General features: G+C 41.4%; 1 protein-coding gene across 16 annotated transcripts in view; it reads right to left on the reverse strand.

The window, feature by feature from the left end:
- Positions 1–27,325, reverse strand: part of PLEKHA5 (pleckstrin homology domain containing A5) — a 223,920-nt gene that overhangs the window by 189,742 nt on the left and 6,853 nt on the right. The gene's annotated exons all lie outside the window — the stretch shown is intronic.

The raw sequence follows: 27,325 nt of genomic DNA on the forward strand, positions 1-27,325 counted from the left end.
TGGCAGAGGCATCGTGGGCCAGATCTAAGCACTCCGCAGGCCGCATCCGGCCCCTGGGCCTTGTTTGACACCCCTTCACTAAACCAAGCTGACATCACATCTGATGAGAATGCATATAATTTTTTATGAAGAATTTATAAGAACAAGTGTTTGACAAGGTTATATGGATACACTTCAATTCCAGAATTCCCTAACCAGAATGATTATTGTTGATCATTCTGGGCACTGAATTCTACGCAATTGGATGGCACTCAAGGATGTGGAAGGTTATTTTAAAATTACACCAGTATTTTTATCCACAGAATAAATATTAAATAAATTAGGAATAGTTAGTGGAATAAGAAGGGACAAGCAAAGAACTCACTGGCTTGATACCATCAAAGCTGATACAAAGATGAACATCCAATAACATCCAAGAAGCTGTGCTTGATAATGTACTAGGGTTGCCTATAAAATCGCCAAAAATCGGACATGACTGAAGTGTAAAACTAACTAATATTTATTCACATTACTATTATAATCTTGGCACCCGACTTCATATTTAAAGAAAAAACTTGAACATTTCAAATAAACTTCTCTTCTACTTCAGTTTCATATTTTCTAATGTTAAGGAACAGTCTAGACTCTAGAGTATTTTGAATATAAGGTATTTGATCTGATTAAACTGCAAGGGAGTTAAGGTAGCTAAAATGTAATTACCTATAATAATATGGCTAGCATATAAGAATTATCTTTCCTAATCCTGTGAAAAACATCGTAAGATTATTAATCATCACAACTATTCAAAATCTTCAATTTAAGACTTAACCACCTATGCTGGGATTACTGGTACACTTCCAATCTTTGAAGTTCCACCTGTCAATTAAAATTTTGAAAGATAATTTGCAATGTAAAATGTATTTCAGCACTTTATGTTTAATACCTAAGATCAAATCAATTTTGTTTTCTTTATTTACATTAGGAATTCAGGTCTTGTCGGGACAAGAAGTAGTGATGGCAATTACAAAGCATCTGAAATTGACATACATTTTGAGCAACTGAAAAATGAAGAAGGTTTTGAATTATAACCTTGAATAATTCTTTAGAAAATAGCAATATTTGGAGGGGGGGGATTTGGTTTAGAAAAGTTGGCTAGGAAAGTTTAATATCACAATATCCACACTTATCTATATGCTGTAATTGCTTCTCAGCTATTTTAATGGATTCCTTCCATTTTTTTATCAAGAGGGGAAAAAATCCTATGCTGTGACACCAGTTTTATTTGAAAATCAGAGGGGCTGTTTGTAGTAGCTGAAATGCTGTTAAAATGTGTTGACGACTTCTGCAAATGTTTTGGCAGATAAAGAATAAAGGTAACTATCAGGCCAAAGGTTCTTTTTCTAACTGAAGGCAAATTTTTATGACACTTTTCAACCAACTCAGTGCTGCTAAGCAGTAAGCACCTAAACTCAGTGCTGCTCTAAACACCTGACATCAATAAACTTTGCTCTGATAGGCATGTCTATGGTCTTCACACTATTTCTTTTGCTCCCAGTACTCAAAAGTCTATTTTTCAAGAGATTTCTACAGTGATCATTTGTTTCTCAGTAACGTCTTTGTCTCGTTTTTTCTCGCGCATGAATGATATTCACATCCTGAATCAAAACAAAGCAATATTCCTCAAATCTATTTTGTCTAAGATCCATACAATACAATACAATACAATACAATACAATACAATACAATACAATACAATACAATAGCAGAGTTGGAAGGGACCTTGGAGGTCTTCTACTCCAACCACCTGCCTAGGCAGGAAACCCTATACCAGTGATGGCGAACCTATGGCAGGCGTGCCACAGGTGGCACACGGAGCCATTTGTCAGGGCAGGCGAGGCGCTGCCCTGTCAGCTGGCCAGAGCACATGCGCCCGCTGGCCAGCTGAGTTCACCGTTTTAAAAGCCATTTTTTTGCCCTCCCCAGGCTCCAGAGGCTTTATAGGAGCCTGGGGAGGGCGATAAGAGCCTCCCCCGCCTCCCGGAGGTTTCAGGGACCATCCAGAGGCTTCCCTGAAGCCTTCGGAACGCTTAAAATGACCCTGCGAGCAAACCGGAAATGACTTCCGGTTTGCTCGGAGGTCGTTTTAAGCGTTCCGAAGGCTTCAGGGACCATCCAGATGGTCCCTGAAGCCTTCTGAGGGTCGTTTTAAATTCTCCGAAGGCGTCAGGGAAGGCTCCAGACTGTCCCTGAAACCTTTGGAACGCTTAAAACGACCCTCCGAGCAAACCGGAAGTCACTTCCAGTTTGCTCGGAGGGTCGTTTTGAGCGCTCCGAAGGCGTCAGGGAAGCCTCCGGACGGTCCCTGAAGCCTCCGGAGGGCCTCTGGGGGGGCGGGGAAGGGTCTTTTCGCTCTCCCCAGGCTCCTATAAAGCCTCTGGAGCCTGGGGAGGGTGAAAAAAGCATGTAAAAATGGGGGGTCGCGCCTGTTGTGCGTGCATGCGCACTGGGGGGGGTCGCGCATTGCATTATGGGTGTGGCACACCAGCACACGACCCCCCTGCGCTCCCCCCACTTGTAGCACGCGAGCCAAAAAAGGTTCGCCATCGCTGCCCTATACCATTTCAGACAAATGGCTATCCAACATCTTCTTAAAGACTTCCATTTTAAAATCCAATTTTAAACAACTGTGGAGAGCAGAATTATTTGAAAAATAACTAGCCAAACTTTTAAAAAAAGGGGTGGTGGTGTTATAAGTCAGAAACAATGTGGTGAAGCTGCTCAAAGAACTTACTATGTATCTATGCTGTAGTGATTACTCAAAATGCCAGGATTTTTTATTTATTTATTATACACTAGACATAAAATTAGCTTGTTTCTAGTAAAAAAATTCTTTTTAAGGTCACAATGAACACGCTTAATTAAAAAGCCTGAAATTTATGCATCTTATTAACCAGCAAGATGCATTAATATGAGAGGTGTTGAAACATTATTAATTACCAGGACCAATCTCTCATTAGAGAGGGCTGGACCACCCAAAATAAACAAGGCTGAAGGGCATATTTTGATTTCAGCCAAAATTGTTCAAATGCAGGTAGTCCTCAAATTATGACTGAGACCAGATTTTCAATGCAGTTATAGAATATGATATCACATGACTGTATTACTTAAAACAGCAATGCCAGGATTCCCTGTTGCCGCTGTTAACCAAATCCCATCAGTCGTTAAGTGAGGACCCACCATACTCCAAACCATTCCTAGCTTGATTTCTCCCAGGCCCGGGTCTCTGTAAGGTAAGGGACTGTCTACATCTTCAGCTCCTTCCATCCCACTATGGTGGTGCAGTGGTTAGAGTGCAGTACTGCAGGCTACTTCTGCTGTCTCCCAGCTGCCTGCAATTTGGCAGTTCGACTCACACCAGGCTCAAGGTTGACTCAGCCTTCCATCCTTCCGAGGTGGGTAAAATGAGGACCCAGATTGTTGGGGGCAAGAGGCTGACTCTGTAAACCGCTGTATATAAGTCTAAGTGCTATTGTTACTGCTATATCCCTCTCACATTTCGGGCGCCCTGCCAGAGGCACTCCTTGGTAGTGGTGCTGAGGTTGAGTTAGAGGCCCAGGGCTTTCAGCAACCTCAGATGGCTGACACTACCCCTACATATGTACCATTTCCTTTTAGCGTAAATTTCCCATAAAATGACATGTCCAGGAAAAAGAAGATCACCACACTCTCAATTCCAGTTGGGTTAGCCACATGTTATTTCCCAGGAAACCTTAGCTAATCAGAAAAGACATGGATCCAAACAGGGGTGAAATTCAGCAGGTTCTGACAGATTCTGGAGAACCAGTAGCAGAAATTTTGAGTAGTTCGGAGAACCGTCAAATGCCACCTCTGGCTGGCCCCAGAATGGGGTGGGAATGGAGATTTTGCAGTATCCTTCCTCTGCCATGCTCACCAAGCCACGCTCACAGTACCAGTAGTAAAAAAAAAAACGAATGTCACCACTAGATCCAAATATATAGTTGCTAAGCTCACAGTCATAAGAACATTGTCCTCTTCCTCAGAATTAACAGAGTCAAGGATCAAACTCATCAGATCCAACATACGATCAACTATTATGTGTCAGGCCCCTAATGATCTGTGCCAGGTCCATGATGGCCATGAACTCCCAAGCTTCAACCAGTTCTGCGCCCAGAAGCCCCCACCACCACCAAACCATAAACCAGGGGGAATTTCACTGCCAATCTGACCACAAGAACTGAACAACTCAGGTAGAAAAACTATGATGAAGCAGGAGAGGCTGGTACAGCACCAACATTTCCAACTGATCTCTTGAGTCCAACTTTACAAACAGGATGTCACATCCAGTTATCTGCGGTGCAGCAACTTTGAAAGCCAATGGAGTATCCTGGATTACCATAGCTATTTTAACAAGCCTGCCCTGGAGTCTCAGGTGGTACTTTACCCAAAACCCATATAAACACTTTTCTAAAGAGGGAAACTCCCCCTCCATATCTGTCCAAGCCTTGGTGTTTCCAGCCTCATACTAATAATTAGATCACAAATAATAATTAGAATAATTAGAAACATCATAGTCTGTCTTGATATTCAAGAGTAGTTGCAAAAACCTAGGACTCCTGAAAGTCTGATAACCAGGCGTGGGGTGAACATGGTATTGATACAATACACTAATAGGATATTCCCCAAATGCATCTCATCCCATCTTCCACCACATCTACCTCTACTGATCACCACAACATATTTTGCCCCTCTCATGCCAGGCCCCTTGCAGGTCAAAAAGCATCATCCCAAACATCATTGTAGCACCCTCACCAAATAAACATGTCTAGCTCAATAGGTTGCTTCTGAACAGCCACCTTCTATATATACATAAATTAACCACTGTCCCAGCTCTCATTCCCCCCCCCCCACACACACACGGGCGCACAAATGCAGTGGTTAGAATGCAGTATTGCAGGCTAGCTCTGCATTTCCACTGCCAGGAGTTTGATCCTCACCAACTCAAGATTGACTCAGCCTTCCATCCTTCCGAGGTCGGTAAAACAAGGACCCAGATTGTTGGAGGGCAATATGCTGACTCTGTAAACTGCTTAGAGAAGGCTGTTAAAGCACTATGAAGCATTATATAAGTCTAAGTTTTATTGCTAGGCCCAGGACAAACTAGCAACAATAATAAAAGCAGCAGGAATATTACTATATTAAAATTGTTTGCAACATAAAGTACCCTCTATAAATAAACTGCTCTCTCTCATACAGACATGAAAGTATACTGAAACATTACATATACTTTTTTCCCTCCATTAAAAATAGCAAGCAAGCAAGAGACGGGATAAGGGGGAGAGTAGCTACATTAAACGAGAAGAACAAGCTTGCAATGAAGAGGAGGCAAGGCCAACAGGAAACAATAGAAAAAAAGAGAGAGAGATGTTATGTTTTTGTGGTCTAAGAAAGGGAAAATTCAATAGACAAACAACCCTCCCAAACAAAGATAAATAATAAGGCTTATTTTCAAAATACATGCCTGTATTCATTGGCACCTCTTGCCCATTCCTTTATTTTCAAGTTCCTAACAAAAAAATATAAACCATCTGTCGACTCAGCTGATAAGTAATTGGGGCGGGGATAGATATTATTGTATTTTAAAACCTGAGTGGGTGGGGTAGAGTGGAAGAAGAGAAATAAAATAGAAATAGAACACAAATACTTTAAGCTCTGGTACCATTCGTGGAATGAAAGCCAGGATAGACAGAGATTTTGAACAGATAATCTACAGTTTTTAAATTTCAGGAGGGCAGGGAAGTGCTTTTACAACCCAACCCCATAGAACAAGAAGACGAGAATCTATGATTTTCAGAAGCATAACAAATCTATGCTTCAGATTTTCAGAAGCATAACAAAATCTATGATTTTCACAAGCATTACAATCAGCCAAATCAAAATGGTCTGCCATCTTAGAGTGTCCAGACTAAGAAAAGAGATAGACAATCTTCCACTGCAGGAAAGAGGGTCGCCTTTCCTTCCTTCATAAGCCTAGTGATCAGCTTACTACACTTTGCCATGGGCCAGGAGTGTCAAACTCAAGGCCCCGGGGCGGATTCAGCCCATAGGGTGCCTAGATTTGGCCTGTGGGGGGCCGTCCTAGAAAGATCAAAGGACCGGCCTCTGCCAGCGAAAACCGAGCTTGGGAAGGCTGCGTGTGGCCCTCCCAGGCTCCATTTTCAGTTGTGATGGCCTCTTGCCACCCCCCAAGTTCCGTTTTCACAGAGGGCGACAGGAGGCTGTTGCAGCTGAAAATGGAGCTCTGGAGCTTGTTTTCACTGGCAGAGTGCTTGGGCCACCAGACGCGCTCCCCCAACACGAGTGACATCAAGCCGGCCACACCCACCCCGCCCCCGAGGTCAAACACAATGCTGATGCGGCCCACCATGAAATTGAGTTTGGTACCCCTGCCATAAACTATTCTCTGAGCTTTAAACTAGCACCTGTAATCAGCTTGCAAACTTCCCTATCCTATAGGTCAGTGATGGCGAACCTGTGGCACGCGGAGCCATTTGTCAGGGCACGTGAGGCGCTGCCCTGTCAACTGGCCAGCATGCATGTTCACCCTTTTTTAAAGCCATTTTTCGCCATTACCAGGCTCCAGAGCCTTTATAGGAGCCTGGGGAGGGCGAAAAGAGCCTCCCCTGCCCCCGGAAGCCCTCCGGAGGCTTCATGAGCTTCCCTAAAGCTTCCGCAGCGCAAAAAAACTGCCCTACGGGCAAACCGGAAGTTCGGGAACGGACTTCCGGTTTGCTCAGAGGTCTTTTTGACTGCTCCGGAGGCTTCAGGGAAGTGTCCTAAAGTCACTTCCGGTTTGCTCGGAGGTTCATTTTGACTGCTCCGGAGGCTTCAGGGAAGCGTCCTGAAGGGCCCTGAAGCCTCCGGAGGGCTTCCTGGGGGGTGGGGGAGGCTGTTTTCGCCCTACCCAGGCTCCTATAAAGCCTTTGGAGCCTGGGGAGGGAAAAAAAAGCATGCAAAAATTAGGGGGAGCGCCTGTAGTGCGCGCATGCACACTGGGGAGGGTCGCACATTGCATTATGGGTGCGGCACGCCTGCACACTACCCCCTGCACTCCCCCCACTTATGGCACGCGAGCCAAAAAAGGTTCGCCATCGCTGCTATAGGTTAAGAGAGATTCAATAATATGGCACATCATTAAACGTACAAGACTTTAAAATTATACTAGAACCAAATTAAAATAAGGCACATGTACCTTCGTTTTTTATACGATGGACCATATGCTTTATTACTCTTGTTTTACAATTCTCAGACCTATATCTTTGACAGAAAGCCCTATTTTATTTCCAACTAGGAACTGGATGATTAAACACAGCAGCTTGTCTATCTTTGGTACAATTCTCTAGTTCATAAACCATGTTGTTATCAAACCTAATTACGTGCATATTTCTGTCTCAGCTGCTCTCCTTGTTTTTATATCTCAGTATTTCTTAGCTTTTAAAGCACAAGCCTATTGGTGTACAGACCAGTCCTTTTACTTTCCCCAAAAGATTTTGTTTATTGGTAAAGCTATAAAGCCTATAAATTCTAAATCTATATGCAAGCAGGAAAGTGAATTCTTGTTTCACCAGCAACAAAGTCACTTTACTATACTGATCACCAGGAAAATTATTTGCCAGTAAAAGGCAAATTATGTGCATGTAAGATATATTCCCTAGCACATTAAAGTCATTAACAGATTGAAAAACAATAAATATTACAAACACTACAATTAAGAATGCAATACAATTGGGCCAGAATACTTTAGCTTGCAAAAATTTAATTACAATGTTAAACATTAACTGGGTTTAAGTTAGGTAGGCCTTCAGACTGGATATTGGGAAGCATTCAGATGGATTTAAAACCAACCTATTTTTCCTTCTTAAAATCCTCCTTTCAGCATTTTAAAACATAAAAATGAGTGATGAAGGTTTCTTTCCATATCTCAAGGAAAGAAAAAGTGAAAATTAGTTCCTTGGGTTTGACCAGTTGGATATATTTATGTAAACACTTAACCCAATCAGTAATAGCAATTTAAGCTATTTATCACACCAATCAGTTTACCATTTTAGGAAACACAAAGTCTTTACCTAATGCTTTTTCTCTTTCTTTATATTCCATGACATTTTGTACCAAAAGTACATTCATAAAGCACCATTAAAGTATTGGCTTCTTGCCACTATCCAGGCAGACAACATTATTGGCTTTGGATTAATGGAGTACTTTGGTTTTTCGGATGCTCTACAATTCTACCCTTTTGCTTGAGAATTAATTAGGCCAGGCCTAAACACTGGCTCACGGGTGATTAGGTTTCATATCTACAAGCACATCTGTCTGGGGCAGAGCAGTCTGACTCAACAATAGCCCTAATATAGTTTAGGGCAAAACCTGCTCTATTATTCACAGGCTGAGTTAGTGCAACATGCTAAACTAGTTTAGTCTGGCCTGGATAGGAAGAGGTTCAATATGTTTCATCATATTAAGCAATAATACACTTTATTGGTTTGGGTGCAGCGTATTATATTAAGTTCCGGAATTGGTTAAATCAACACAATCGTCTTGTACAAAACCAACAATTAGATTAGTGGGTTCATATCAACACACCACACCCACTGACCTCATTAAATGTACTAACTATACTAACCAGCTAACACATGGGATATAAAAACAATAAATAAATAAAGTTGTAATACCAACATGGATTATATGACTGGCATTCTAAGTATAATTCCCTTACAGAACATTTCATTCTCTGTGTTACTTCCCTAAGCAAGCTGCATCCTTGCACGTAAATTTATCTGATAAAATTATCAAGATGGTCTCAGAATCGCGGTGGCTGAGAGGCTTAAAGATGCTGGAGATGATCTCTGCTCCAGTGGTTCGAATCCTAGCACCACATACATGACAGAGTGAGCTTCTGTTGCTTGTCTCAGCTTTTGCCCATCTAGCAGTTTGAAAGCATGCTACCTGTGAATAGATAAACAGGTACCACTTCAGTGGGAAACATTGTGGAGTTTTGATGGTGGACTTTCCTGGATGCGACGCCCGGCGACATTGGTGATGAAAGCAGGCCCTGGATGATGTTGCAGGATGCCGCTCATCCTTCTGGTGCGGAGCTAGTTCGCAAGAACTAAATGGACTATCACTCTTCAGCTGAAGAGTGATAGTCCTCTAAGCCTGAGAGGATCTTGAAAATTTACGAATAATTACTTTGTACCAATAACTATAGTCTCCTCCCTAATTGTAACATCGCCATAGGCTAAATAAATAATCAAGTTGGTTTGAAATAGCAAGGATGGGCAACCTAGCCCTTCTCAGCCAAGCTGCTGAAATCTGTGGCACAATTTTTCTATCTCAGCTACCTATTTAATGGAATACTAGTTATGATATATTAGGAGCCGCAGTGGCGTAGTGGTTAGAATATACTGCAATTTGGTAACTCAAGTCTCACCAGGCTCAAATTTGACTCAGACTTCCATCCTTCTAAGGCCGGTAAAATGAGGACCCAGATTGTTGAAGGCAATATGCTGACTCTGTAAACCGCTTAGAGTGGGCTGTAAAGCACCATGAAGCAGTATGTAAATCTTAAGTACTATTCCCATTGCTATTCCAGACAGGAATCCTAAAACTATTTTCTACAGTTTTCCCCCCTTTGCCATAGGAAAGGAATGAGTTTCATTGGCTAAGGATGTTTCCCATAATGGTGTACATGGCATCATTAATTCCAGAAGGAAAACAGATTCCCTATACTAAAGAAAGGACTATATAACCAGAGGTAATAATGTTCTCTTTGTATGTGACAGTATTTTCACATCTCAAATTTACAACCATGTTTCTTCATTTGAAGGTATACGACTTGAACATTTCATGTCTCCATAAAAGTCACTATTATGAGAAAATAAATCCTTCACTTGAAATTAACTTCAAATTATTTGAAACACTGTGTGCTGACTAAAAGATGAATTTGTGAAAAGCAGCGAGTCTTATGGAATAAAACATCTTCCTTTTAAAGGAAAAACAAAAATTCATGCCAGCTGAATAAAAATAATGCAGGCTTATTTAAAAAAAAGTGTATTTTGGGAAAACCTCTCAATTATTCTTGACACACTGTGGTTATGCCACATTCAGCTGTCACATGAAATGAAGTCGGTGCAGAGGTTTCATTTTAAAGACAGGTGACCAAGGCTGAAAGAACAATTTTAAGAAAGAATTCATGGCAAAATTCCCTTTTGCACAAAATGATTCTAATTTTAAATCTTTGGAGCCAATAAATGTACTTGCTAGATAAAACAAAAGGTTTAAGAGGTTGAAGGCAGAAAATGACGTTTCTAATTAATCCCTAGGATATAGGATTTGAAATACTGTATGTTTGAATTGAGATGCCAATCTTGGATTCAAGAAAATTATTTCATGTCAAGGGCATTAGCAGTAAGTGGTAACCATATGATTCTCAGGTCAAAATTAAATCACTGGCCATCACATTACTGTACATTCATTTTGTTTTAACTGAAAATTCAGATCTTTTAAAATCTGATTTTAAAAACAGACCACTGAGGTTTTGCTCTTAAAAATGTCAGAATTAGCAGCATCTATTTTCAATTAAATAAAAACATTGATATTGAATAAAAAATACCATGTTCCAGAGAAGAGGACCAAATCTGAAACTTCACCAACCTCTGTATCCAAAATAAAATATTGGTGGTAGGGTAGAGAAGAAAAACAGAGATATACTATTAACTATTAGGTTTATTTATTATTTTAATATTTTGTCTTGCTGCCTTTGTTGTAAACCACTTCTATGCGAGGTGAGCTGCATATAAATTTAGTAAATAAATAAATATTGTATCTGCAAAAATACATATATGATAAAATGAAGTAGATAAAAACTTATTTCTCTCCACCTTTCTCTCTTTCAAACATTAGGGGAAATAAAAAAGAAAAGAGATAGCCCTAACTTTTAATGAAATACAAACAATTTTCCCCAGACACATTAAATCCAGTGCTTTGGAGAAATAATGCAACCTTGAGCTACAGGGCTGTTCCAATAGTCAGTTCTTTTAATACACTACAACAACTGTAACTTCCTTACAATTAATCTATATCTCATACCAAGCAATTTATCTTACCAATCACTCCAGGTATTGCCCTTTGAAGAATTCAAACTTAGTATTGCGCAATCCTGGAAATTCATGTAAATATGTAGGGTGGGATCTTTATTATGATAGTAAAAACATTTATTACCAATCTTGTCTATGTAGTAAAATGGCAGGATTAAATTTGTAATAAAATTTGATGAGGCATTCCGTGGTGATATCGATGGCAAAGATAGTACATCTGCATACTATTATTTTTACTGTAATCACTGTTAGGCACAACTTTCCAATGACATCCAAGTCAGCTGAGTGGGGAAGAGGAAAAGTACAGTGGGGAAAAATAAGATTTGATTATGACAGAGAGGATTCAGGGGAAAAAAAAGATACATTCTGATGTATGACAGATCATATAGCTTAAAAAAGATTACCTCATAACATCACAGCAACATGTTTCATGTAGAAGTTTGTTTATTAACCTTCTTTGCTGCCCACTTCACTAAGATAACTCTAGTTGGCTTATACAGTGTCTTGTTTTCTTTTGACCCTGAAATAAGTGCTTAGCCTTATTTTCGGGGAGGTCTTATTATTTTTGAGGTTGCAGGAGGCGACGAGCATAATCACCTTATGGCTGCTGCTGTGTTGCAATATTTTCAGGGGAGGGCTTATTTTCACAGGCGCTCAAAAGCCCGATTGGGTTATTATCCAGGAAGGACTTATTTTCAGGGAAACAAGGTAGTATTTGATATTCTGCAGCCTTGATATTCTTTCTCAGGAAGGTTTTTACTTTTTAAATATTGTCTTTCACTTTCACATGTCTTTCAAGTACATCTTTCACTTGACAGAAGTCACCCAGAGGTAAAAAAATTAAAACTTATTTGAAATCCATCCTCATTTTCCAACAATTTAAAGACAATTCACGATGCCAAGATGGTTTTGTTATTCCCACTCATTGCCTCTTATGCAGTGGTGGGATTCAACCAGTGCAGCAACCGGTTCGACAAATGCAGGCTCTGCTCACGCGCAGTTCGTTTCAAAACAGCTCTAAAACTTACCTTCTACTGCAGCCCCGGTGAGTAAAGCAGTGAAGTGTGGCAAACTCTCTGCCGCATCGATCAGCTGGGCTTCAAACAAGGAAATATAGGACACACTAACGCAGGGGCGAGTGGGTGGGGCCAACTGATAACCAGAACTACCAGTTTGCATGAATCAGTCCGAACCGGCTGAATCCCACCCCTGCTCTTATGTTTCTCTATTCAGACACATTTGAGGCAATGAAATTTGAGATAATTCTGCAATAATAATGTATCTTTGGTTTTGTCCACTTTGTGCCCATATAGCTATGATACATCCTATTTTTTCTACCTTATCTTTGTGTGCCTCAAGTTTATTCCAGTAATGCTTAAATCTCACTTTCTGCAACTAAATAACAAGCTTTTTATTTCTGAAGTAGAAAATCACTTTAATATTATGTTCTGTAGAAGAACTCATAGAGACAAATACTTTCTGGTTAAGTTATACTGCTGTAACTTCAAGCAGGTTCAGGTGACAATTTTACAAGCTGCAACTCATTATTTTAGCTGTTGTTTCAATTGCATAAGGACAATGAGTGTAAGCAGAAAATGGAAATAATTATTTTCACTATAAAAACAGCAACACACATTCTACATGGTAGATGTCTTGAATTATGTAGTATGTTTTGTTAGAATCTCCATGAAGAACTACATTATGTATTATATTTGCAAATGCCTATGATCTGTAGCTCACAATGGTTGCTAGGCGAAGAAATAAAATTGAAGCCAGTGGTTCATCTACCATTTAGCATAGATTTACATAACCATGTTTTATACGACACTGCAGTGTTGCAATTTTCACCACGCAGAGAGCTAAAGCACTACCAGCTATGTAAAGGAAGTGCACTCCAAATTAATTGACATGCCTGACCAATTTCAGTAAATAAAAACAGAAGGTCAACTCAACTGTAAGATGAGAAACGGAAGATCACCAGATGTAAAATGCAAAACAATACCCTGGAGGTAGGAACAAATAAAAAAATGGATTGCTAAATTCACCAAAATAGGAATCAGAAAGCAGACCTCAATCTACTGATTACTTTTCTACCCTCACTATATAGCAGTGATGGCTAACCTTTTTGTCACCGTGTGCCGAAAGTGCGTATGCGCGTGTGCAACCATAATGCAATGCGAGCGTGACCCCCTCCGCTTGCCGTACGAAAGTCCAAATAGTGAACAGAAGTCATACTTAGTTCATCTGCTTTTATTCAATAAACAAGTCAAACCAAGTCTACGAATAAAACATCTGTCTCTGAAAAAGAATGACACCGCTTCAAATTAGTAGAGATTATTATTGGTTTCTGGATCTGAAGTATCTTCTCAATTAATCCAATTTTAGTTTCGTAACATTAAACAGCTTTTCATTATTTTAACTGTCCAGATAGATGAGTTTAGCTTTCCTATTATGAATGATTACATCACTATTTTTCGTTTTACTCACTAGATGGTCAGAGAAGAGGATTTTATATGTTCTTCATCTAAGTCAGGGGTGTCCAAACTTGGCAACTTTAAGACTTGTGGACTTCAACTCCCAGAATTCCCCAGCTGGCTGGGGAATTCTGGGAGTTGAAGTCCACAAGTCTTAAAGTTGCCAAGTTTGGACACCCCTGATCTAAGTACTTCCAAAGAAGTATTAGAAACAGATCAAAAGGGATATCAGGGAAACAAAAAGAATTGCACTTCTCTAAATCCTAACATAAACAACCTTTTCAAGGAAGGATTTTGAATTTCCACTTACATTCCAGAATGCGCTAATATGCATGAAACCATGATATACTTGCTGGAAAATAGACGTATCCTATTTCTGAATTTCAACTCCTACTCACTGATGGTATAACGGCATGCACGTTAGGTGAATGAGTACTGCAATGCAAAGGCACGGAGCATCAAAAGCACAAAGATAATCCCTTGCTTGGAAAGTCAATTCCCATCTCTCAATATTAATGGGGAAAGACGCTAAGGCAGCTTACCCACTGCTCTAAGAACAGATGCAGAGACAACACTCACAGAATAAAATGTCAATCTGATGCAACACTATTCATAGAGCAGATTTTGAATGTTGTAGCAAGATTTTTACTACGGACTGGAAAAAATAAAAGAAATTTTTTCTTCCAAAAGAAGACCCAACTGGAAAATAAGCCTTAGCATTTTTAGGATGCTCATAATATAAACCCTACCCCAAAAATAAGACCCAGTTAAGATTGTCAACCAGACTGATGCATTTAGTACTGTATTTCCCAGAAAACAAGCCCCAAATTAATATAAGACCCAGTCTTATTTTCAGGGAAACATGGTAGCAATAGCACTTAGACTTATATACCGCTTCATAGTGCTTTAATGGACATTAAAGTCCATTACTCTGAAGCAGTCCAGACAATGGAAGCAATTTCTATCATTAAATCACAGTAAATCACAAGGATTTACTATAAAGATTATTTATATGGCTGTGGTCTGGGTTAACAACCACTCATTCAGTTGACTGAAGTTACGACTGCACTGAATGAGGTGCTTTACATCTGTTCTTCAAACTGCAGCCATTGGCAATGTCCCCACGGCCATTTGTGACTTTCACTGCTGGTTTCTGACAAGCAGTGTCAGTGGGGGATGCCATCAAGAGGTTGCAGATGGTGAACACATAATGTTGCACTTAATAACCATGTAGGATTTACTTAATGACTGCAACCAGAATTGCTGTTGAAAGTCAATGCAGTCATGCATCATTGTCCTTTGCAACCATATACCCTCTTTTCCCGAAAATAAGACCTCCCAGGATAATAAGCCTAATTGGGATTTTGAGTGCATGCGCTAAAATAAGCCCTCCCCCAAAACATTGCAACACACCAGCAGCCTTGAGGTCACCACATTTGCCGCCGCCTGCACCTCAAAAATAATAAGACCTCCCCAAAAATAAGGCCAAATGCTTATTTCGATGGGGGGGGGGTGTTGTAAAAAAATGTCTTATTTTTGGGGAAACACAGTAGCTTAGAAATGAGTTTCTGATCCCAATGATCTCAGTCCCAGTTACCTTGTTAACTGAAAATTGCTTGTAGCTTGATGGTAAGGTAAAAAACTGATAATCGAGAACAAATTGATTCCAGATATTAAAAGTCAAGGACAGCAGTGCTGCTTCCCTGAACATCCTAAACAGAGGTTATATTCAACGTTTATAGCTTCTATTTTATCTGATCACAAGAGGGTTTGTGTAATCTCAGATCAAAAGATGATATTGTGATACGAAGTACTCTAACTTAGTTTAGTGTTTGAAAGGGGGGGGGGGGGTAAATGATATGCTAGATGTTTAGGTGCAGTGTTTAGATTCTTGGAAGAGACATTTTGACCTAATGTGGAATCAGAATACAGAACTAAATTAACATTTATATTACTGTAGTGGCTGTAGACCCCAATCTGATTAGCAGTGTTATTGCCTCAGGTTCAGCACTCAGGAAAGCAAAAGAATTTGTCAGGGAGAGTTCATAATTGAAAGCCTCCCAAGGATGTGTCTACCATGGGAAAATAAAGAGAGTTAGCAGTACGTTTTAATTAAGAACATTTCACAAGTGCAGAAAACTGGCAGTGAATCGAAGAAACAAAAGTAAACACGGGGAAATCAAGACTAATCCCTTGTACCTTTCCAGGTAATCACCCCCTTAACTAAATGCAACACAAATTGAAAACACTATTTTTTTAACGGTCCCTTTCTAGTTGAGTTTGGGAAACAATACTTTATTTCCCTGTAGACAAAAGTCATCCCCTTCAACAGAAAGTGGTCTTAGGTTTAATATATTTTAAGTAAATATGTCCCTTGGAATAGTGACTTCTTACTTTAATTATACATTGTCAGGCCAGGAAGCCATCTTTTGCACTGGGCCATCAGACCTGCCACATTTTCTATTGTGAGAAAATGGGAAGGGGGATTATATGGAGTATGGGAAATATATGGTCTAAATAACATTCCTTTCCCAGAGAGTCAAGGACATCTTGCCCTGTACCTGGAGTGGCGTGACTGGGAGGCATTTCCCGTTGGGGCGGTGCCTGATTGGACTATATGGTGGACATGGGCAGGGACTTGAACTTTCACTTGGGTGGGGGAAACTTGGAAGCTTTCAGATTCGGGTTTTCCCAGATGTGCCAATATGACATCTCTAATAAAATGGAACTTTGAGGAAGCTCAAGCCTCGGAGTCTTCTTTTGTTGGGGGTGTTACTTGCGACCCTGACATATATTAGATAATAAAACTAATAAACTGCTAAAGAAACATACAACTTGGGACACTTTGAAATAGAAAGGTTGGGCCAAGATGCATGAGACCAAAGTATAGGTAGTCTTCAACTTAAAACTGCTCATTTAGTGACCATTTGAAATTACAATGGCACTGGAAAAAAAAGTGGCTCATGATGATTTTTCACACTTACAACCGTTGCAGCATCCCCATGGTCACGTGATCGAAATTCGAATGGTTGACAACTGGACCATTTTTATGGTGACTGCAGTGCCCCTGAGTCATGTGATCACGTTTGCAACCTTCTGACAATCAAAATCCAAGGGGGAGCCACATTCACTTTACAACTGTGTTACTAACAAACAACTGCAGTGATTCACCTAACAACCATGGCAAGAAAAGTCATAAAATGGGGGAAAGCTCATTTAACAACCGTCGCACTTAGCAATAGAATTTTGGGCTCAACTGTAGTCATAAGTCGAGGATTATCTGTAGTCACTACCTCTAGCCTCTTTGAGTAAGCTCTCCAAACAGAGGTGGTATTCAGCCGGTAGCGGAAATTTTGAGTAGTTCGGAGAACTGGCAAATACCACTCTGGCTGGCCATGCCCCCATCTATTCGCTGCTTCCCGAATCCCAAATGATTGGCTGGGTCTTCTTTTGTTGCCCTGCACAGGAGAACAGAGCTGGAAAGCAGGTTAGTGGGGTGGGGAGGGAATGGGGATTTTGCAGTATCCTTCCCCCAGGAGTGGGGAGGGACTGGGGATTTCGTAGTATCCTTTCCCTGCCATGCCCACCAATCCATGCCATGCCACGCCCACCAAGCCACGGCCACAGAACCAGTAGCAAAAATTTGTGAATCCCAACACTGCCTCCAAATGCAGATCCCTAACCCTTCTAAAATTCTCACCTGACAAGACTTTATCAATACCTAATCTGGAAGAAATTTTAATCTGAAAATATTCCTTTCTAGGAAGAATACTACGCCTTGTTGATATAGAACTGAAGGTCGAAATATCAAGCACTGGAACAAGTCTTTCTTGTCAGCACCTCGTATTTATATCAATATTTCTTGAACAGTGCCAAATACCCCTGCAATTATCTATACATCTGACCTCTTCTCACCTTGCAAAAAAATGTATACCGGAAGCAAAATCAGCAGAGTGAAACACAAAAACACTTTTTTTGTGTTTGTTTGGGACATTCACAGGTCAAAAAGACAACACCCTAAACACCATCCAATTTAGAACAAAAGATCAATATGATACTAACATGGTTCTAAGGCCGCTTGCTCTCTCATATAGTGCAAAGAAAGCACCAGGGATTAGAAGTTAATTACATGTTTCTGATTTCTAGGAGGCTTCATGCTTGCAAAATGCAATACAGATAATTCACTTTTCTTCCTTAAGAACATGAAATGGAGAGCCATGAAAAAAAATGGAGGGAGAAAAAGCCTCACTTAGCTCATTTTTCCCTTTCTTCTTCCTGAAGTACTTTAACTGATGCTTCAAGCCACTGTAAGAGCTAGTGCCACAGTTTCCATTAAATTTTGCAATTTTGCAACTTATAGTAAAAAGAAAGTAGTGAAGCTATTTTCAATTACCTTTCCCTATTGAAAACATTATTGATTGATTATGGCCCATCAATTCCTTTTTGACTCCTACTGCCCACATATTTCCTCCATGAGTTGAAAACTACTATGAACTAAACATTTTTTTTCGAGTTCAGCATCAGAATTCTGTTTATCCAAAGAACAATTTGCATATGAGGAATTTCAGTAAGCTTGTCTACTTTAAATTCTTACTAAATAAAATAGTTGGTTTTCCAATGCTAGAAATATCTACTTTTTCAGATATAACTAATCTATTGTTTCCCTTTTAACCCGTACGATCAAACTGCAGTATCTGTACTCTTCTACTAAATTGAATTACAATAAAACCTGAAATCCTTCACTAAGCTCATTAAAAGTAAAATGCTATCACAACTTCAGACAAAACCTTATTACCCAAAACAAATAGGCTCCATTTACCAGTCTTTGTTGTGGAGAACACTTCCCGTATGTAATTAGTACAGAAACAACAACAAGAAGGAAAAAACAGGTAACAATACAGATAGCAATAATTTCATATTATGAATATCATATACTCTTTTTAATTAGTGTAAGTTTCCCCATATGATTTGGAATACTTATGCAATAAATGTTCAAGCTATGATGGCACCTGTTTGCAAAAAGCTATCCATCTAATTTTATTGTTACGACAGCCATAATACAGAAAGTCTCCAGATCTAACCTCCAGACCAGAAATTCTATTTGGAAAAATACTATGTACCATGCCTATGGAAGAAGCATCAAATATCCCATGGAAAAATACTGAAAATGCGTGATGGAAGATACAAGTGGAAAAAATGGAATGATAAACAATTGCTATTACACATATAAATAGCTTAGGTTGTCATAAAGAATTTTACTGAGGAAAGAAAACATGTTCCTTGTTTTACTGTTACCATTTTTTTTAAAAAGTTTGTTGGTTGTTAATAGGAGTTGCTGGTGTTTCTCTCCGTGATTTCACCACATTCTTTTCCTCTGTTTACAATCGCAGTTCATTAGAGCAGTGTTTCCCAACCTTGGCGACTTTAAGTCCTGTGGACTTCAATTCCCAGAATTCCCCAGCCAGCTATGCTGGCTGGGGGATTCTGGGAGTTGAAGTCCACAGGACTTAAAGTCGCCAAGGTTGGGAAACACTGCATTAGAGGACCTGATGAAAATGTATAGTCAGGAAACTTCATTGCAATCCCGCTTGCAATTTCAACAAGCTAAAAAGAGCATTTCCTTTCATTGCTTTCATTAGGTAATCATATTGTTATTTTCTCTATGGTTTGAGATCGAGCCTTTCAAATCTGCAATTGTTTTCTAGCGATGTCTCAAATGAGTCTGCCATAAGGACAACAAATATGTACAGATAGTCCTCAACGGTTGGTCTCAGAAATCCATCATAGCAGGTGGTATCTAAAATGTCTGCCTGCCTTACGCAGAGTTTATTTGGCTTTTATACAGTTTCAACAAGCAGAATAAAGCATAGATGGCAACAGCATCGTTATTGGTTTATTCCTTCTTATTTCCCTTGTCAATCTTGAAGACCATCCCAGCCAAGGTTGAATCTCACGTAACTCCCTGGTACGGCCTGGCTCTTCTAGGTGAGCTCATAGGTTAAGAGGTAAACAGCCACTGAGATCATGGCAGTTTGCTGAGCATGTCTTTACGTAACCTTTCCTCTTATTCCTACACTCATCACCCTTCAAAGTTACAACTGGATTCCCCCAAAAGCTGCTTAAGACCGTAATTTTGAAGTTACAACATCTGCACCCTGTACTCATGTGATCACATTTTGGGTGCTTGGCAACTGGCTCATATATATAACGATTTGCAGCACCCCATAGTCAGGTCACCACAAATTTTGACACTGTTTGCTGGTTTCTGGCATCAACTTCTGGTTTCCATCAAAAAATGCCTATTGGGTATAATGCATTTCCTTAAAGAAAGGAAACAAAAAATGCTGAAAAATCAGTTTCAGTCATGTGACGCCTTGACTCCCAACTGCAAGGAATAACAACCATAATTATGGGCTGTAATTCCTCATTTTTCACTTTACAAGTTTTCCTTCTGAAGCTTCTGAAAATTTGCAGAGCATTTCATAAAATGACTAAATAGTTAGGGATCAAATGGAAGACCTAAGTTCTCTTATTTTGCTAATGGAAGACCACAACAGCATATGGCCCTCACACACTTTTTCAACCAAAAATATACTGTCAAAATTCAACACTCTGCAACAATAGTGCACACCTTTCGCTGTACTAATGGTTGTACCTGTCTTATTGTTCCCCAGTCAAGTATTTAACGATTTCCCCTTTGTTCATATTGAAACTTAACAATTTAAATAGAATTTCTGAGTATCTCTGGTACAACATATCAGTTCTGGCCATCACGTTGGGATCTTAGTGTTACAGACCTATTTGCAGAAATCACTACCAAAATGTTTGCGATGTTACCTATGTAACTGCAGGATACAGGTATTTCTCTAAAGGGACTTTCAATTATGACACATCAACATAGAACCCCTGCCAGTAACCTCTCAAATGAATCTCACGTCCAAGCACAAACATTATTTTCACCATCATGCCATATTGTTCCAGAATATGTCCTAGATAAAATTGCATGTCAGGAAAGCCACAAGGGCAGCAGAGATGACAGAGGGATGAAAATTGTAAGCAAGAAACCATTTTGGAGCAGCAGATTTCAAATTAGGAACTGTGGAATCAATATTTTACTTGGGGATCAGTCGCTCTTCCCAAATACAATAACTCTTCATTGTTCAGGCAAATCAGCACCAGCTGAGATTAGAAGCTTCATATGCAAATATCTTTGCCAAGATCAGTCAAGTGCTAGAATATCTATACTGTAGTAATTTTGTCATACAATTTTCACCCATGAATCTTATACCGAAACAATTGGCATTTGCTTTCTGAAATACGACCTATGCTGAGAAAATTATAATGATCCTAAAGATCCTAAAGATATGGGTTCAAAGTTTGAGTGCATTTCTAAACATGAAAGCAAAGAATACGAGCAAATTTACACAGCTAAAACTACTAGACCAAAGTCTTAGATCTTTTGAGGTGTCAGTTATTGTGAAAACTTATTTATATCTCTTTGTAACTAACTAATCACTAATTTATTTCTGAGATCGCATGGCTCAGGGGCTAAGACGCTGAACTTGTTATCAGAAAGTTTGGCAGTTCGGTGGTTCGAATCCCTAGTGCCGTGTAATGGAATGAGCTCCCGTTACTTGTCCCAGCTTCTGCCAACCTAGTAGTTCGAAAGCACGTAAAAAATGCAAGTTGAAAAAATAGGGACCACTTTGGTGGGAAGGTAACAGTGCTCTGTGCGCCTTTGGTATTTAATCATGCCGGCCACATGACCACAGAGACGTCTTCAGACAGCACTGGCTCTTTGGCTTTGAAACAAGAGATGAGCACCGCCCCCTAGAGTTGGGAACCACTAGCACATATGTGCGAGGGGAACCTTTACCTTTAATTTATTTCTAATCCTTGTTTCAAAGTGCAGGCAATGATATATTCAAATTTGGAAACACACATTTACTATAGTGCACATTCCCTACAAACCTACTCAAAGTTGAAGATTTTCAAGAGAGAGACTTCTCTCAGTTTTGTCAGCACTGGAGCTATAATTATGAAATAAAGTGAGAAAAAATGCTTTCTGGTAGAGCTACTTTTCAGTAGAAGGAAAAATGCCAGCTGGCAGGAAAACATATTTTATTCAGGCTGTTTTGTTTAATAGTGCAACTTTTAATTGGCAATCAATGATTTTCATTTTATTGGTATATTTTTGTATTTTATGTGCTTTACCTGATTTGATCTACCTTAAGGGAGCAGAAACTTAATAAATAAAAAAAGTTGAATGGGAGATCTTGTCAAGAGAAGAATCTCACATTCAGCTGTAAAAAATCTTGTGAATCAATCTTTGAAGAATGATTCACACTGCCCAGAATAAATGGATTACCAGTCTAATGTGTAGAAAAGTTGACATTTTTATTATTTACGTGAAAAACGTATTTATTTACATGTAGTCCTCAACTTGCGACATGTCGCTTAGTTCAAAGTTATGACAAAGCCAAAAAAGGTATTTTTGACCCAGATTTGAAGTTCTGATGGCTACCCTCCCCCACTGAGTCATGTGATTGCATTTTCAGCATTTGGTAACTGGCCCACATTTACGACCATTATTATTTTTTTTTGCCAGAAACTGGTTATTTCTGATTTCTGGGAAATACCACCATTGCACATAATGGGTTCACTTGGTGACCGTTGCGTTCTCTTAACAATCATGGTGCTTTACTTAACAACCACCACAAAAATATCGAAAAATCAAGTCAGTCATATGACACAACCTACGACCTACAATCGGAAAATCAAGTCAGTCCCATGACACAACCTACAACTGCAATTCCAGGCTCAATTACAGTTATAAGTCGAGGACCTGTATTTATTAAGCTTAAAAACCACCCATCTCGTTCACAGAGTTTTTCTGTATGACGTGAACCATCAGCCCCAAGAATAACGTGAGGAGCTGCTTCAGAGTAGTTTCTTTATTGCTGCTCGCCTATAGACAGGAATCTTGCCAGACTAAAGCAACTATTTGCATCTCTATTAGATATACTCAGTAAACCTCTGGGGGGGTAAACCTTTTCCTCCATATCGAAGATGGCAAGCTATATTGTCCCTTTGCTCCCTGGGAAAGAGCCCCTCCCACTTGAGACTCTGGATTACATTCCGCCACATAAACTCCATGCATTCTGCAAGATATGCATATTTACACCAGAGAGTCACACAACATTTCATTACCAAATTATGTCAAGAATACTTTAGAGAAGAAGAGCATATGCTTTCTGAGCTTTGGCATAATATTTAGATAATTATTTCAATGACAACAGAGTAACTTGATGATGAAGCATTATCAACCACATGCCCACCATTTAACAGTTCTGATAACATCCTGTACTTAAACATACCACAAAAGTCATAAAAAAAAGGAAAATCCAAAAAGGGTTATTTTCTACAAAAACAGCATGATAACCAATACGTTACTGACTTCAGCATTTTCCACTCTTTCTCTACATTATTCTGCAGTATTTTATTCCAATGGCCTATCAGGAAATGTAGTGGAATAATTTATATTTTTGCGTAAAGTACCAAACAGTGATCACATTTAATGCACAAATATGTGAATTTCTTAAAAATATCAAAACTGGAACACCAGGTTTGTCACTAAGTAGTAGGTCTTCTAGGTAGCACAACAGACATCATCTCAAATTTTTATAGGATAAAGAAGTATATAGTCTAACCATCCATAATGCTATTTATGATAACTATCTAAGAGTGTGTGTGTGCGTTTGTGTGTCATCCTCCCAGGTAATATCCTCCGGCTCTCGGCCTTTCCATTCCGTCCTTTCAGCCATCGGGAATCCCGGATCCTGGCAACTTCGTACTCGGCCGGCGCCTCATCGGCATGGGGTTCTTGCTGGGGATGATCAGGTTGGCGAAGAGGACAAGCCAGCCATTCAGGAACAAGAAGAGATCGATGAAAGACCGGATGGACTCGCATCAAACGTGGTAAAGTCAGGCGATAGGCGACCAGATTGATGACTGCTTCAACAGGAAACGGGCTAAGGTAACGGTGGTCTAACTTCTTGACCGGCCAGTTTGACGGAAGGTGTCTAGTGGACAGCCACACTCGATCATCCACAGTCAACGCCGGCGTCGCGCACCGAGACCTGTCCGTGCCTCTCTTATAGTCCTCCTTGGCTTTATCCAGATATTGCCGCACAACTTGATGGACCATCTGTAGTTCCAACAGGAAGTCCTTAGCTGTGGGGACCGGTGAGTCGATGGGTGTGAGGGGAAAGAACAGAGGATGATACCCCACATTGGCCAAGAAGGGCGCCGTCTGCGTGGATGTGTGCTGTGAGTTATTGAACGCAAATTCTGTTATTGCCAGGTAGTCCGCCCAATCATTTTGCTGCTGGTTCACAAAACAGTGCAGTACTGCTCCAAGATCCCAATCACTTTCTCCGTCCCTCCGTTGGTTTCGGGATGGTGTGCTGAGGACAAGCAGATCTTGACATCCAAGGCCGTCACAAGCCCTTTCTAAAACTGGGCTGTGAATTGCGTTCCTCTGTCCGACACATCCCTGTCAGTAGCCCGTGCAGCCTGAAAACACGTTGGATAAACATGTGGGCGGTAGCGCGGGCTGTCGGTAATCTCCGACATGGGATAAAATGCGGCATCTTCGTCAGCACATCTACCACCACGAACACCATGGTAAATCCAGAAGACGGAGGCAAGTCTGTCAGGAAGTCCATAGAAATGGCTCCCCAGAGTCTCTCTGGGGTCGGCAATGGCTGGAACAGCCCTGGAGTGGCTCCTGGCGCTGACTTTGCCTGCTGACACCGTACACAAGACGTGATGTAAGATTGTACGTCATGTCGCAATCAGGGCCACCAGAAGGTACGGGAGACCAGGTTCAAGGTCTTGAAGAGGCTAAAGTGCCTCGCCGCAGGATTATCATGGCACTGGGATAGAATAAGTCCCCGAAGGGGCCCCGCTGGCACATAGAGTCTGTCTCGGTACCGCAAGAGTTCATCGGTGAATGTCCATGGGGAGACAGGCCCCACCTCTGCCTTCTGTTGTTCCACCCAAACGTCATGCTGCTGCGCTTCCTGTATCTGGGGCTGTACATCCACAGGCTCATGAACCGCGGAGAAGGACTCTATGGGCAAAACTGTCCGGGGTAGAATCGGATCTTTGGTACACGAATACTCGGGTTTCCTTGATAGGGCATCCGTCCTTTGGTTGTGCGCACTGGGGATGTACGTCATGCGGAAATTGAACCGTGCGAAGAAAAGAGACCACCAGATCTGGCGCTGGTTCAATTTCTGTGCGGTCTTCAGAAATTCCAAATTCCTATGGTCCGTCTGGACTTCAATCTGATGCCTGCCCCCCTCTAGATGATGCCTCAAAGCCTCAAACGCCACCTTAATGGCTAGTAACTCCTTCTCCCAAATGGTATAATTGTGCTCAGAAGAATTGAGTTTCCGCAAGTAATAAGTGCAAGGGAAAAGGGTACTGCCGGAGGCGTGAGCCTGAAGTAACATCGCTCCCACAGCGATATCGGATGCATCCGCCTCCACTACGAACCAAGGGTGGGGGTCAGGACGCTTCAAAATGGGCTCTTTCATGAAGGCCTCCTTCAAGGCCTGGAACGCGTGGTGCTCAGCCCCCCCCCCCCCGCCAATGAAACGGAACTTTTTTCTGCAGGAGCAGAGTGAGGGGCACAGTGAGGGAAGCAAAGCCGGGGATAAAAGTCCAATAGTAGTTGGCCAAACCTGAGGAGTCACTGGACATCCTTCATTCTCCGAGGAGTTTCCAACTACGCAAAGACTCCACCTTGCCCGGCTCCATCGCTATGCTTTGGGAGAGATACAATGTCCCAGGAACTCAATGGTGGACTGCCAAAACTGGCACTTCTCCAGTTTCACATACAAGTGATTCTCATGGAGCCGTTGTAGGACCAGGCGTAGGTGCTGCCGATGGCTCTCCCGGGAGGACCAGTAAATCATGATGTCATCGAGATAAATGACGACAAACTGGTCCAAAAGGTCCCGGAAAATGTCATTCATAAAATGTTGGAAGATGGCAGGGGCACTGGTCAGCCCAAAAGGCATGACCGTGTACTCAAAATGCCCGTACCTGGTGCCGAATGCCATCTTCCATTCATCCCCGGGTCGGATCCGGACAAGACTGTAGGCTCCACGGAGATCCAATTTGGTGAACATCTTAGCCTCTCTGAGCCGCTCCAACAGTTCAGGAATAAGGGGCAGAGGATATCGATTGTGCACCATGATAGCATTGAGCCTACGATAGTCACAACAGAGTCTCAAATCTCTGGTCTTCTTTTTGACGAACAAGACCGGGGCAGACAATGATGAAGACGAGGGTCTGATAAAACCCCAAGCTAGGTTTTTGTTCAAAAAGTCCCGCAATGCGGCCAACTCCAGGTCTCACATCGAATACAAATGACCCCCAGGGAGCGACGCGTCCGGAATCAAATCGATGGGACAATCATATGGCCGGTGTGGTGGCAATTGGTCTGCTTCTTGTTCAATGAACACGTCTGCAAAATCTGCTATGTCAGAAGGCAAGGATACCCCGGGTGGACTCAGCAGCTGGCCTGCACAAACATGACAGGTGTGGTCCACACATTGCAAGTCTGGAAAGGTGACAAGGTTCTGGGACCAGTAGATCTGTGGATCGTGCGCCCGAAGCCAAGCCAAGCCCAAAACCACGGGGAAATGCAGGCCAGAGGTAACATAGAACTGGATGGCTTCCTCATGAGCCCCAATGACCAGGCACAAGGGTTGCGTGACGGCCTTGATAGGCCCAGACAGAAGCACCCGGCCGTCAATGGTCTCCACAAGCATAGGAGGATCTACTGGACACAGAGGGACCGCATACTTGGTCGCAAACGCCTCATCCATGTAGTCCTGCAAGGAACCCTGGCCCTGCTTCAGAGTCTTCAGACGTCGGGTAGCCGTCTCCGTCTTAATGGGGTCTCATACATTAACTGGAGGTGGTCACAGAACCCCCTGAAGTCATCCAGCAAGGGGCTAGCCTGGACCAGCAGTGGCGTCGCCCAACAAGCAGCGGAGCCGGAGAGTAAGCTAATCATAAACCCCACTTTATCTCGGTCAGTGGGGAAATCCTCTGCTCTCAAGCTGATAAATAGCTGGCATTGTCCCAAGAAAACTGGAAACATGGCTTGGTTGCCATCAAATTTATCAGGCACTGCAACTGGGCATTTCCTCCAAGGTGGGGGTGGAACAGGGTGAGCTTGGAGCTGTGCCACCTGGGCAGCCAACATAGCCACCTGTTGTGAAAGTTGCGTGTTTTCGGCACGTAGCTGCTCCATGGTGATGATATTTACAGCTTTTGTTTTAAGGCAGGAAACAAACTATTCTGTCCCGTGATTCTAATGAATATGCAGACACAGGCTTGGCTGTCTGCCACAACTAATTACGAAAATAAAACCACCCCTTGGCTAGGAGCCTAAAACGCTATCTTCAAGAAACCAAGATTAGATTTACGGAATGCTTTCTCAACGGCTAGTAAAATGGACTGTTGTTTCCTGCAAAGATTCCCCTCCCGTCGCTCCACCTATAAACTCTTTGGGAGGGGCACAACCATAGCCAACTGTCCCTATTTCCTTCTATGACGTCTTCTCCACAGCTGCTCCCTTCTCCTCTCAGCTCTACGCACACGCACATCAGGGACAACCTC

Source organism: Natrix helvetica (genome assembly GCF_964273705.1).
Source record: "Natrix helvetica genome assembly, chromosome: 6".
NCBI classification, from domain to species: Eukaryota; Metazoa; Chordata; class Lepidosauria; order Squamata; family Natricidae; genus Natrix; species Natrix helvetica.